The sequence below is a fragment of the Indicator indicator genome, chromosome 13 (assembly GCF_027791375.1).
Source record: "Indicator indicator isolate 239-I01 chromosome 13, UM_Iind_1.1, whole genome shotgun sequence".
NCBI classification, from domain to species: domain Eukaryota; kingdom Metazoa; phylum Chordata; class Aves; order Piciformes; family Indicatoridae; genus Indicator; species Indicator indicator.
The window spans coordinates 22,208,347-22,222,773 of NC_072022.1; the positions used below are offsets into that span (position 1 = coordinate 22,208,347).

Genomic DNA, 14,427 nt, shown 5'->3' on the forward strand with positions numbered 1-14,427 from the left:
GGGCCGGCCTCATCCTGTCCTGCCCCGCCTCGCCGCTCGAGGCCCCGGCGGGCTCCGCGAGCCCCAGTGCCGGGAGCTGAGGGGCGCTGTCTCTTTAAGCGCTCTGACGTCAGTGCTGCGCAGCCATGGCAACGGCCCGTCACGTTGGCCGGGTCCATGCGGGAGGGGGAGGAGCTCCTCCCGCCGCGACCGAGCGCCATGGAGGCGGCGGGTCGGTGACACCCGCGCGGACCGTTACCCAGCAGCGGCTAGCCCGCAGGTATTTACCGCCCGGGCCGTGGCAGATACCCGCAGAGGCGGGTCTCCGTTGGCGGGCGGCGAAGCCTGGCCAGCATTGCTCTGCCCGTGACCCGGGCTCGGCAGGGCCACCTGAGGGCGGTGGCTGGTCCCGCGAAGTGGCCGCCAGCACTCCATCCCCGGCCCGGTACCGGGGAACCTCGAGCTGGGCGCGGGGAGGCGGCATGTGCTAGGCTGCGCAGGGGTCGCGGCCCTCACTTCCTGGTCCGGTGGCAGCGGCGGCCGCCCCCGCTCTCAGCCTCACGGATGGTGGAGGAGAGGGGCTATGGAGGGGCGGGCGGCGGCCGCTCGGGGCCAGGCGGAAGGTTCTGGCGCGCTTCGCGCCTGGGGCGGTGCCCCTCAGGTCGCGGAGCCTGGAGGGGCGGGCGCGGCCCCCTCTGCCCCTCAGAGCTAGCCCGGTTCCGGGCAGGCGCGGAGGTCCCTGCGCACGGGTAAGGCCGCAGGCTTACACCGGCGGGAAGCCCCGGCATTCCCCTCCTGCCTTTGCCCGGCGCCGCGCCCCCGCAGAGCCCGCCGGGGCTGCCCGGGAGCGCCGCAGCCGCTCCGCGCCCGCCGGCCCCCGCCCCGCCCCGCCTCCCGCGGGCGGCCCCATCCCGCGGGCGGGGTGGGGGGGGGCATGGGCGACACCACTGCGCTGCAGCGCCGGGGGGAGGGGGCGGTGCTCGGCGGGGAGAGCCCAGCCGCAGCGGAGGTGAGCGCCTAGGCGGCCGCGGGCGTCGCCGCCAACAGCGGCTCTAGCCCGGCCAGCAGCGCCTCTGAGACCCTGCCAGCAGGTAAAGCTCAGCTGCTGGGGCTTGAGCTTCCCGCCGGGACGCTGGGTGCGGCCGCGGGCGGAGGGGGCCCGCCGGGCGCCGCCCTGAGGTGGCGGGAGAAGAAGAGGGAGGGCGCGGTCCCATCGCAGGGCTGCGGGCACCGGGGTCTTCCGGGAGCGGCTGGACCCGGCAGGGGTGGGCGGCATCGCCGACTTTCCTTCCCGTCCTTCCCGCCGCCCCAGAGCGCGGGCATCCCGCGGCGCCGCGCCCAACCTCCGCGGGGAAGGGTGGTGACGGGGCAGGGCTAGGCCTCCACGGCGCCGCGGCTTCGGGTGAGTTCTCCGGCGGTGGTGCCGGGGGGTTGTGTGTGTAAGGGAAGGAGAGGGTCGTGTCCCGTCCCCGGTATTTCTTCAGGCCGGGCAGCGAGAAGAGAGGCGGGCGCCTTTAGCCGCAGAGGGGGTTGACATCGAGCCCCTCATGCTGCCAGCTCCGGCACGGTTCCGCCGGAGGCAACCCGCGGGACTCGCATCCCTCCTGCGAGCTGTGAGAGCAGCCGAAGTGTGGATCGCAGAGGGACCGTCTTGGGGCCGAGATGCCCCTTCTTGTTGTCTGGGGTCGTCCAGGACAGACCTGGCGCTGAATAGGAGTACTAATTCAGGTGGCACCTTGACCTGTGCACAGGGATGTTCAGAATGCCACTGCCATCCCATCAGGTCAGCTAGCCCAGCAGTTTGGATTTAAAAATCTGTGTAGCTGCCACCAACAGGCAGTTTCCAGGTTTATGGAATATGTAGGGAAATGAGAATTTCTTTTTTATTTCTATACCTATCTGGAACTTGATTGAGTTTCAGCATTCTGTAAATTGATCTTATGGCAAGGGACTATGACTTAGGTGTGCTGTATGAATGCTGTGACAAGGGTAAATCTGAAGGTACTTGCTGTCTTCAGGAAAAGTGCGAAGTCATTACATGCATTTAGTGTCCTACTTTGTAGATGTTGCTGGTTTCTGCATCCAGGCTAATGTGAAATAAGCCTCTGATCTGTTCCTGCCTGGTAATTACACAGTTTAGGAATAGGAATGTTGTCTTTTATTAGACCTATTATCTTGGCTTTGAAAATACATGATTTTCCAGGCCAGTTTTCAGTTGTGAGATAGGAGCATAGTAAGTCTCAAAGCTAAGTGTGAGTTGAGGAAAAAATTGCTTGGAATTTAATTTGATAGTATGTAATCAATTTCTAAAACAACAGAATTGTAACTGTTCTCTGCTAAGTAAAGAGTATCAGGTAAGGAAGGGAAAAGGATGGAAAAATGGAGAAGACGGACAGGTCACCAACCTCTAAAACCCACCGTAAAAGCAGTGGTAAATGTGGTAGCTGTAGGTTTCTGAGTCTGATGGGGTTTATGTATTCAGTGGTGTTCTGTGTTCTAGTTTGCTCTCTACTCTGGAAAATGTTTTGTCTGCTTTTTGCTGAGAATCTGAACTGAGAGGTGGAGCAATTGCTCTGTGAGAAGCAGCTCTCCGGTGGTAGCTGGGTGCTTTTCCTCTTTTACCAGTTGCCAGTGCAAGCTCACTGGCTCACAGGGATTGCTTCACCCACGGTTAGCCTAAGCATGAGCATTTGCTGTGTCTTCCAGAATGTCATGTACTCAACTAATCATAAATAGAGGATCCAAGGATTTTTGGTAGTTCTTGTGGGGAGTAGTGTATGTATCAGGAGATAGGAGACTGCAAAGTCATTTGAGTGTGCAGAGGAAAACCTAAAGCTAGCCTCTCATGTTACTTGCAGTATTTCTAGTAGAAGTCAGAGATGATCACTCACCTGACAATAAAGTGACAAACAGTAGATGTAATTACTGGTTACAGTTGGGGAAAGGCTGAAGTAATGTTGACAGGAATAATAACTCTATCAACAAGTTAAAATGAGACAAACCACATGACAAACCCTTACAATCCTGAAAGTCTTCTAGTGGGATGGGGACTTTCAGTGGTTTTCTGTAATGTTTGTGATTTTCAAGCATGATAGCTGTGGTGAAGTTAATTTGTGCTTCCAAAGAACAGTGATTTTTATCTTGGAAGAAGGGAGCTAGGAAAATGAGATAATAAACATATTGCTTAGTTAGTGTGTGTCTAATATGGCAAAATACAGACAATAGTGAATTATGTATCGTTTGCTTAATATTAGCAGTTTTTTTCAGTGGATGATGTAGATGAGTTATATATTTAATATATTCAGAACCAAGGCTATAATAGCAATTTATGGTAGTATCTTTCATCTGTTAATCATAAAAAAAAAATGACTTTCAGGTTACAGGGATGTTCTTTTTTCTGTGTTGTGTGTTGTTAAAGTGGTGCAGCTGGTGTCTCTTATCTGCCTCTTTCCTGAGTGTCTGAAAAGTTGGTCTTGATAGACTGACTGCACAGGTCATTTAAAGCCTAAGTTGAAGATTGTTGGCTATGAATGTCATCTGTTGCATTTATGGTGGATAATGGAAGCTTCAAGTCTATCTTTGTGTTGCTTAGTTGAGTACTAAGGTATCTAGTGTTTAATTTGTCCAAGTATTTTAATTTTCCAAACAATTTCTAATTGCCCACATGGATCTCAAATACCTCATTAGAAAACCTTGCAAAAATATTTTTGAATGGGGACCTGTGCATAGTTTACTCCTAGACCATTATGCAATTTTTAAAAAATGCCGCAAAATTTATGAATATAAGATTTTTGAAGGTGAAATAAGAAATAAAGCAAACTACAACATGGAGTGCATTGTAGATCTCCCTTGGGTACTGTCTTTTCTGACAGAGCCATAAATTAAGATATATGTCACTGAAGATAGGGTCTCTTGCTTCATTTACTTTTTAAAAGTGACTCTCAAGATAAGAGAATCATCAAGCTAGTAAGAAATTCAGAATCCCTGAATTTGATGTGGAGTGCTTGCTCATGGAATGTAAATACTTGGGGACACTGCTAGTGCAGTGATTATGCTTTGTATTTCATACTGTCTGAGAATATTAATGCAATTCCCAAGTGCCTGGAGCTTGCTGTTTAGAAATTATGCATAGTATTGCACATCAAGAAAATATTTTTTCAAGTTCCACCAAAATTTCCTCTTCTTTAATTGGATGCAGACCTATCACTTATTTAATCTTCTGAAGTGTGTAATTAAATTTAGCTGTTATTGTTTTGTTTTTGTATGAAACCTCTGTGTTTTGCAACCCAGTGTTTTGTAATAGAATTTGTGAAAGATGCTAGACAGAACTAAAGCAAATGATCATGAAAAACATGAACCAAGGCTATTCTCTTAAGGTTGTGGTTTGATATCTGATCCTGGGGCAGAGAGCTTCACAGAGCTTTCTAGAGAACATGAGGCAGCACTATACAAAGTTGCAGCTTTAGTTTTAAAGAATCTATGCTGTTTAGGATTGTGTTGATGCCTTCAGCAGCGTGTGAACGATGAAACAGTCCATCTTTGCAGAGAGCCTGAAACAGAAGACCAAGAGGTGAACTTCTTAACGTTTTGAATGGATGTCAGCTTGGATGCCATCAATGATATTCGACCTTCTGATTATCATGAGTTACTATAGTGTGGGGGAATACTGTAATGACAACTGAGCTGAAGGTTTGTACACATCAGAATTAAACCAAGTATGGATGGACATCTACTAGCAAGTAGTTATGCTCTTCAGAGAAGACAGATTAATTTACTATAAGATTAATTTACTTTAAGATGTCTCAGCTTCCAAAAGCATATGAAACAGTAGGACAAACCCTGATTTGGTTACTATAGCTCTTGCAGTCAGTTGCCTTCTGAAATGACTTAAATTGGAAAGGAGGGGAAAGATAGAAAAGCCTGACTGTAATGCAGAACAAAGGGTGCTTTCAGGGTCTACCTATTACATAAAATTAGTTGTTTGGAGGCGAAATAAGTTTACAAATTTGCCAAAACTGTACTTTCCCCCTCCTTTAGTTGGATCACAGACAAATATTAATCATATGGATTTTCAACCTAAGCCAAGTGTTTGAGTCATTATGAATCCTACTGTTTTGAAACATTAAAAGAGCTAAGTAATTTTAAGATTAAAATGATTTTATGAGATTTTAAGATTTTCAAATGCAGAGGAGGGGAACAAAGTGAAATAATCAAATCAATCCCAGGATTGAACATATTTCTTAAATGAGATTGGAGATCTTGGAGCTGCTCTTACTGACTGGCTTGGTATCTGACAAGAGCAAAGGACCTCCTCACAAGCAGCGATGGGACCTGTTTGATTTGGTTTTGTAGTGCAGTTATTAGTTCAGGTGGTCAGCATGTAGACTGGCACAGAGCAGCACCCAGGCAGTTTCAGGACAGCCTGATGGTCTGATTCCTGTTGAGTTACATTTTGTATATTTTTCTGCTGCCTTTTTTAAATGTAATAATTATTTCTGACATAAATAGCCTTTGTGTAATTTCCTATTTATATATATTAAAATATGATTTATGTGGTATTTGTATGCAATTAAAGTCTTATTATAAGGATGTTTATTCATAATCTAGTGTGAAAGCACATGTAATATTTAAAATTGATCTTATTAAAAGAAATATGTGATTGTTTCTTGTGACCTTTTTTTGTTATGGCTGATTGCTTTAAGTGATTGTTGATATAGACCAATTTTATTCGTAGTTTGGAAAATGAAGATATTTTCCTTCTTTTACATCCTTGATTAAAATTGAGCTTAGTTATCTTTGAGCTGAAAGAAATAATAAAGATTGCATACATAGATGCTATGCTTGTAAAAATCTGGTTTAACACTGTAATTGTAGAGCCTCACTGTGTAGCTAATGACTTTGATCAATTTTGATGATTTGATGTAAAGATTTTGTCAGAATACTAAAAAATTAACAAATTTGTGGTGTGTTAATGTTTTGCGTAAACTTACTCTATAAAGGTTTTTTTCCTCCCTAAAACAGTAAATCAGGTTTAAGCAATTGTGTGTTGCTGTGCAAGAATGCAAACTGGAGTCCTTTCCTGTATGTGTGCATGTTGGTCATTGTAAGGGAAGGAGGTAGAAGAATTAATCCAGTTTTGTAAGAATCTAACATTAGGTACAACAGACAGAGCAAAGTTTTCAAGAAGACATTAGCTGCAAATGCCCTACAATTCCAAGAAGCTAATAATGATGTTGGTACCATTTTCCTTCCAGTGAATTTCTAGGAAGGACAGGACAAGGATGCTGAGTGCACCTAACAGCCTCAGGGGTCAAGAACAGTGCTTTGCAGGGAAAGTGTTTCAGTATTAAATGCCCCTTTTTAATCTTGTTAACTGACACTTAGGATGCAAGGAACTTCTCCATAGTGGTTACTTTTTCTAGCAGTTGGGATACAAGGTGTTTAAATAAAAAAACAAATTATGGAGAATGAGGCGGGCAGCAGTAAGTAGAACTATTGTTTTGGATACTACACACACATCCGTCGTCTCTAAGGTCTGCATCAGAAAAGAGGAAACTCCTCTTTTGTCTTAGAAGCAGCCCAAAAGAGGGAGCTGGATTTTTTTTTTTTTTTTTGTACAGCCAGATGAAAATGTAATACAAGTCCAAAGCAGAAACACTACAAATGAGTATGTAATGTTGGTGCTTTGTCACTGTTTCCCAGGCTTAAGGAAAAAAATAGCAAATTGGAAGGTCAGGTAGCTGTAGAAAGGAAGTAATTCAGTCACTGGTTTTTTGGTTTTGTTTTTTTTCTCCATCTATTATTCTCCCATCTATTACAAATGCAAATAGATGGGAATCAAAAGCCAGACACGAGTGTTGAAAAGGGATGAAATGAAAACCAGAAAATTTACTTTCTAGTGCTCTTGCTCCAGAAGCTTGAGCAATTTTCTGTTCTCAGTCTTTACAGAAACCTTGTGGCTCTAATTGTAGATTGTGGTACCTTCGACAAGATGGCAGCTAAAAGGCCAATGTCCTAAGCAAACAGTTAAATTCCTTGAGAATTTCATTCATGTGGCTAATGTTTGCCTTTTCATTTAGTCAGATGCCATTTTGCTTTGTGCTTAGCTTCTGGAAGCAGGAGTTGAAGAATATTCAGCCATTTTTACTAATCTTTCAGTCATGATTGCTGAGGAAAAACTCTGAAAGGTTGTACAAATATCAAAGATGTTAAGACTAAAAAATTTTACAGGAGTAGTGTCTGCTCTCTGGTGTAGGCTTAATATGCCACAGGCTAGAAGCAGAGACTTAGCTAGGCTGCTGTTGACTCACTTCACTTTGAGATATGGAGGAAGTATTTACAAGAACCGAAGTTTCAGTTGACTGGAAAGATAACCTCTAGCAAATCAGGTTGTGGAACCACGGACTTTCTTGTGGCCACAGTGCCTGGCAAATACATTCCTGTCTATACCCTTAGGCTTAGTCTCCACAGGGGAGTTCTGCTGCTTACAACCTAGGGAGTGTCACATTTTCATAGAAGAGTTCTATTAAAAAAACAAAAACACTTTGAGGAAGGCTGCTTCTAGTGGGAGTGTTGTACTTCTTTCCTTCAGCATTTTGTTTATCTTCCATCCTTCATCTAGGGTAGTTTTCCTTCCAGTGACTGGGCAGATAATTTCTGACTTTTGGCCACTATGTTCTGTATGCTTAGGTGACCTGACTATCTTCTGGTTTGGGGCTGTGGACTTTACAAATACGTTTGGGTTTGTAAAGGTATGAAAAATAACGGATCACAGGTTTAATTGACAACTTCCAAAAAGCAAACAAACCAAAACAAACCACAAACATATTTAGCTTGCCTGGAAGGGTTTTTTTTGCTAGATATAATCAATATGTTAAAAATATTCCTGCTATAAAGACAGCCTTTATTTTGAGCACTCTGCATGTGTAAAGATAGTTAGAAGCACAGTGATACATGCTGCTTTAACATAACTTGGTTCTTTAAATATTCAGTGTAGTTTCTTTTTTAAGATGTGACCATTTGAAAACAGGCAATACTGCACGAGAAACATCAAAAGCAATTAAAAAAGAGTGTGGGTTAGATATATCAATCCCTGGCTATAGATTAGATGCATCAATCCCATCACAAGTGGTACCTGAAGGAGTTACACAGCCTATGTGCTCTTAACCCATACTTGTGTTAATAGGGATGAAAAGCACTACATAGGTTTTTCACTTTCTGGTATGGAATTTCTAGCAATTCAGTGGCTCTCTGAAAAGGTTTTGATAGATTTAAAAATATTGATTTTTTTTTTTTTTTTTTTTTTAGCTATTAAAGCCTGTGATAGTATACAATATTTAAAAAAAAGAAAAAGAAAAACCTACTAAAGTAGCCTGAACTCTAGCCTGGGAGAAGACTTAGTTTTTGTGGCTTAGAATCACGAATAATTGATCAGAAATGTATTGTGAACCTAAAGAAAAACTGAAATTAGTCTTAAAGGCAGTAGTTTTATCTAATCTTTGGATAATCTGCGCAAAAAAGCAAATGTTTATATTCTTTTTCTTATGAAAGAGTACAGCTGTATGCTAAATGTTACAGCTGCATAATGATGTGAAGTGCATAATGCCTTGCTGTAACTTTGGTACCAAGGGAGTATGTGTGCAGCGCTGAATGGTGAGGAGGAGGGAAGGGTGCTGAAGGCTATGTATAGATCAAATGCATTTATTTTTTTTTCCTAAGATGCTGATAAATCTGAAAGGATGCAATGTGTGTGTGTAACTGGTACTGCTGGGCTTTCTGCTCCTCAAGTGTGTTAAGAATGCTCCACTTTCAAAAACTGTCAGCCAGAAATTATTTCAGTCGAGTGAACAGTCATCTTAGTTGAATCAAGGCACTTCTCCTCCAGACAGTATTAGTTTCTCTTGATGTGTATCTTCTTGACTGACGTTAAACCAAATTTTTCTGTGCATTTAGTGCCTTTTGTGTTTGCCATGCAGTCTGTGTGCTCTTAGAAAAAAGGAGGCTACTTAAATAATCTTTTGTGCATGTAAATGCCAGAGCAGATTTTATGTACATAACACTGCTTGGCCCTACAGAATGCAGGGATACTGTGCGTCTTTGGTGGTAAGAAAAAAATCCCAAATCAAACTTTTTTAGAGATGGATTTAAATGTAAGTGGTCTTTCAAAATTACTTTGAATTGTCACTCTACTTTCACAGCAAAACTTGTTAGAATAGTTTCTGGGTGTAGCTGGGTATTTGAAGAGGCAAATAGTATGTTAGCTCACTCTGTGTGTGTCCACCTGTTTGCCCCCAAGGAAGAAATCAGACTAGAACCATCTCTGTCTTGTTACTTGGAGTTGCACCTTTTTTACTTCAGTAAGTTCTTTCTTACCAGTTCTTACACATTTTGAATTTCAAAACCAAGAGTAATTTGTTCAGTGATGGAGTGTCCTAGGCCAGTGAACCAAATTTTCACTGGAGAGTCATTATTATAGTTGCAGAAGACAACATAGTTTGAATTTCACATGAAGTTCTGTTTGCAGGGAGTCTGATAAAAATAAATCTGTGCTTATGTACCAAAACATTTTGACCTGGGAATGAGCATAATGAATATAAGATGCAAGAATGTTACTTTTGGAAAAATCACTTTTTTGGGGCTGTGAAATATTCGTGACTTACAAAAATTCCTTCCTTCCTGTGCTTTTTTCAGCCTTCTGCTTAACACTGAATTTCTTGGGTTTTTTTAATTCTAGAATCTAAGTGTGTGTAGGCAAAGAAGAGTAGGGGCTTTCTGCACACGTTTTTATGAATGTGCTTGGTTTAGACTTTAAGTTGGGTTTTAGAAATAAACTCTTATATCTCTAAGTTGAAGACATCAGTCTAGTGAACTGTCAACTTACTGTATGCAGAAGGGTAAAAGTCTAAAGTCACTAGCTTTTTACTAGTTGACTTTTAGAATTGTTCCACTTTAGATTGTAAACAGTGATTTCCTTTGTTTTGTGACTGCTGTTAACAAGGTCAGTATTTGTTTGTTTGTCTTCCATGGAAACTAATCAAAGCAGTCATCGAATGTGGAGACGTGTCATGATCTGTTAAGGCTGACCACGGTGTGGGTTTGCTGTCTCTCAGCAAGCTGTGCATGCGCAGTGTGGGCAGTGCTGCTGCAGTGGCATTGACTTCTAAACCCAGCAGCACTTCTGCAAGACGTGTTCGAGCTGCCACTTCTTCTGCTCTCCTCTGTGAGTGACCAGCACTGAAGGTTGATGCTTTCAGTACTGAAGTCTGGAGGTGAACACCGACATTTATATTTGTCTGCCTCAAATTACTTCTGTTCATAGCTCTTAGAGCTTATTGTGGCAAACTCAAATCATTTTATTTGGCGGGCTCTATTTCAAAGTTATGTTAAAATCACAAGTTAAGTAGCTATGTGTGTATAAAAAGGCATATTTCTGTTCTTTATGGCGTGTAGGGGTACGAGGTGGTTTGCTGAAGGAAGGAAGGAACAGTATTGTTGGCTTGAAACTCCTGCCACACAGTGCTTGGGTGGGGTTGTATTCATGATGTAACTGCATGGGGCATGTTGGCACACAAAGAGACAGAACTGCTTTCACATCCCACTGATTTGTTCACTTCTGAGGCTCTCTCTGACCTCTCCTTTCTAGCTGTACAGGCAATTTTGAGCACATGGATTCATCGGTTCCTTGAAATCAGGGATGATATCTGCTAGAGAAATGGGTGTTTAAAAAAGTTCTGCTAATACCCTTCCTCTGGAGAGGCGTTGGTTGATTATTTCCTGTTTTTGTACCAAAGCTATAATGGAGACATATCACTTTAAAACACTTCCAAAATGTGCAGAAGTGCAACAATAGCACTGACCTCAGCAAGGGAGGTCACACCCAGCCTGCTTCCTGTTTTCTTCTTGGGGAGACCGGAGGCCCTCAACGTGGAGAACCCTCCTTACATGTGCCTGGGGGCTCGGAAATCAGAGTGACAATTGATTCCATCTTCCAAAATGAAAATGTAAAAATCTTAAGGAGAAGATTCAGTTAGGATTTCTGAACTTACTTCCTAAATGGTAACCATTAAAAAAAAAAAAAAAAAAAAAGTAGCCATTATTCTCTTCATTGAAATGTCTCAGATGTTTTGTAAGTAATGCACCTCTCAAAAGTATATGTTAGATATAGGGAAGATGCACTGAGGAGGTTTGAGAGGAGGCAGTGAAAGAAAGAGCAAGATACACAATGGTACAGTTACAGCCCTAAGATACTGCTTCAACTTCAAATTCTGTCTCTCTTTTCTCAAATTTAACTGCTAGTTGACCAGTATGAAAGCTCCTTTCTTTGTTGTCTTTGTTGATGCAGTATAGCTACAAATTGGAACAAAGAATTATTTGGAAAATGCATATCTGGTAAGGTCTCTTTGAGAAACTGAGGAGAGACAACATGGGGCCAAGGTGCAGTAAAAAAAGTGTTTAATTTTCTTCAGTGGAGAGCTGAGAGTGTGTGTGGTCCTCAACCAACTCTACTGTAGTAAATATATTACGTAAAATTCCAACTGAAATACTTCAATAAGAAAGTATGTGACTGTGGTATAGCATTCATGTATTTATTTTAAATAGCTGTAGTGTAGGCAGAGGTTTCACTCTATGTAAGCCTTTGTCCACTGTGTCAAAGTTTATACATTTTGAACCATTCTTGAGTATGTCAAATCTGTTCCTGACAGGCTGTAAGAAATACAACTTCTCTGTGGTTTTCTGTATTTGTGACTTTGGGAAGACATAAAGGAGTAGGCAAAGCTGCTGAAGTCTTGATTAGTGCCCCTAAATGATGAAATGTTTTATCAATTTATTTTTGTCTCATCCTGAATATATAAAGTATTAATCTGTGTGTGATGCTGGAGCTCAGCTTTGGATCCAGAACCTCAGTCCACCCCTGTTGGGACAGCAATGCCTGAGTATGCTGTCAGCAGTTAGAGAAGGCAAGCAGGTAACTTTACACAAGGGATTTCAGCATATGAAGGTTTTGTGGGCTGAAGCCTGAATGTGTGTGTTACTGATATAGCTCCCTTGGGAGAGGTCTGGACTATTTCTTGGTGTCTTTTCCCTATAATTAGTAAAGCACTATAGTTAGCATTCCTTATGTTTAGCCACCTGTGTGATCACTAGCAGGGATGATCACATGAAAGCGATGGGAAACCTCCTCTCTTACTTTCTGCTGCTGTGAGATTTTACTGTGTGTGAGCTGAAAACCTGAGATTGATTTGTATATGTAAGGACTTCGGTTCTGAAGGACTGTTTTTTTTGATACAAAATAAACCTCTTGACTAAATAACTTTTTAGTTGATATCTTGTAAGAATCCAGTCAGACCAACTGTTCCTTCTCCAGTCACTTGTAATATCTATATATTTGTCACAAAAATAGCAATGCTTTATTGTGGGGAGGGGGCATATTTACACTTATCCAGTTTTTTTTGGTTTGGTTTTTTTTTTTCATTCTGTCTATATGATGATTTTACATGGGAATAAGCTGAGCTTGCCAAGGCAAGTGAAAATACTTTTTTTTTTTCTTTTTTTTAAAAGCAACTGAATTACTTAGTTTGTAAACTGTAATCTTCTCTGAGATAGAAATAGCTTCTGCTTTGCAGAATGAAAGATTCCTATTGCTGACTATTCTGCTTCAAGTATTCTGCCAAATATCATTTCCTGGTTTCTCATAGCTGTGTCAGCTCTCAGCCCCTGCGCCTGCCTTCCAGTCTGTGCCGTGGGGTCAGCAAGTCCCTGTCTGATGAAACTCCCTGCATCCCAGCTTGTGTAGGAACTGTGCCCTGCCTGCCACTGCCAGGGTGTCACAGAGGTCCTGGCCTTGGTGAATCTTCTTACAGCATGTCTTCAAGTCCATTTGGAGTGAGTTTGTGCAGAGTAAAGGATATTTTTCCAGCCACAGTGTTTGAGTCCACAGGTTGCAGAGAAAGTACTTCTGAGACACGAACCTGTGGTAATTTGTCACTGCCTATCTGTATAATGAAGATCTAAACTCTTAGCAAATGATGCTGCTGCTGAGTCAGGAACAGTGCAAGGGGTCATTTACCTGTGAAGCACTCCAGCCTGCCAGTGGCTTTCTTGACACTAGGTATGCTGTGGAATCTGACTTAGTTAATTATTTTGCCTCAGGAAGACTTGTAGATGTCTGCTGAGGAACAGTTGCACTGAGGTACAGTTCAGCCAACAAATGACATTGCTTTTATGAGGGCAAATATATGCCACCTTGGTTAGGCAGTTACTGCTCACAAGGATCTCCCTGCATTGTTGGTTCTGATGGGAAGTATCTCATGTCCTTGACCCCATTTCCTAGCCACCTGAGTGCCCTGCAGTGGTATACCCCCTGCCTACCAAGGGTATTAAAAAGTTCTTCCCCTTCCTGTTGCTTATACCCTCAAGGCCTCTTTTGCCATAGCAGATGATATTATTTGTACTACATCATGAATGGCATTTGAAGAAAAGCATCTGGCTTTTTCATCAGGATTTCTGTCTGTGAATGCTGTACAGCAGATGCCACTAGTATTCTGCATTTAAGGAAAATCAGAATATTTTATCTCTGTTTATTAAAGATATTAGTAAGTCAACAAGGTAGACATGATGGTATCCCCAGTCTCCTCAGATGGCAGGAGGAATCCTGACTCTCTTTCAACCCCTAGAAGTCAAAGAGCTGGTGGCTTTACTGCATGTCCAAGCAGGATATTGCTGGGGTCCTAGGGAAGTTCATGTTCAGAATAAAGCATTTTCGAGGCTGTGGAGCAGTACTCCTCCTGACTGTTGTGTTTTAATCTTTCTAGAGGAGAGAATGAACAGGCTTGTGTCCTTTGTAACCTAATAGAGGATGGAGTTGAATCCACTGAGATTTTAATATGCTTGTTATATGAAGAGAAATTTGCAATACAGCGATCACCTCTGTTCCGTGCAATCCCTGTTAGCCTGCAAAAGCAGTCCCAGCATTTAATCTGATAAAAACCAACTTGTTTTTTATCTGATGACTGGTAGCATTGGGAAATAGCACACTTCAAGGTTGTGGTGATGACCTGCTTCTCTGCACTGAGGACAGATTTATTAGGATGCAGCCTCTGCTTTGCCATTGCTGTCAGCCATCTCCATTCAGTGTTCATGCTGTGTTTCACTGGTCACCTTAATGATACTTGCTGTAACATCATTAAGTGTAAACCTGGTCTGGGTAATGGTGTATTCAATATAGCTACATGCTGACTATGGCTTCCTCTCTTTGCCTCTCTTCTAACCATATCACTGTAGCATCAGAAGGATTAAAACAAACACGGATGTGTCTGTGTGCTTAAGTTCCAAGGACATGCTTATCTTCCTGCATTGCTCTTGTGAGTATGGCATCAGTAAGATGTTCACACAGGAGCTTGACAGCAGTTCAGAGACACTGCTTGCAGAGTTAGTGTGAATGTGGAAAAC

General features: G+C 42.6%; 1 protein-coding gene across 1 annotated transcript in view; it reads left to right on the forward strand.

The window, feature by feature from the left end:
• Positions 1 to 221: 221 nt before the first annotated feature.
• GNB4 (G protein subunit beta 4) overlaps positions 222 to 14,427 on the forward strand; it is a 28,531-nt gene continuing 14,325 nt past the window's right edge. The window contains exon 1 of the mRNA XM_054386299.1: positions 222 to 259. The gene's annotated coding sequence lies outside the window, so the exon portion shown is untranslated. The remainder of the gene's footprint in view (positions 260 to 14,427) is intronic.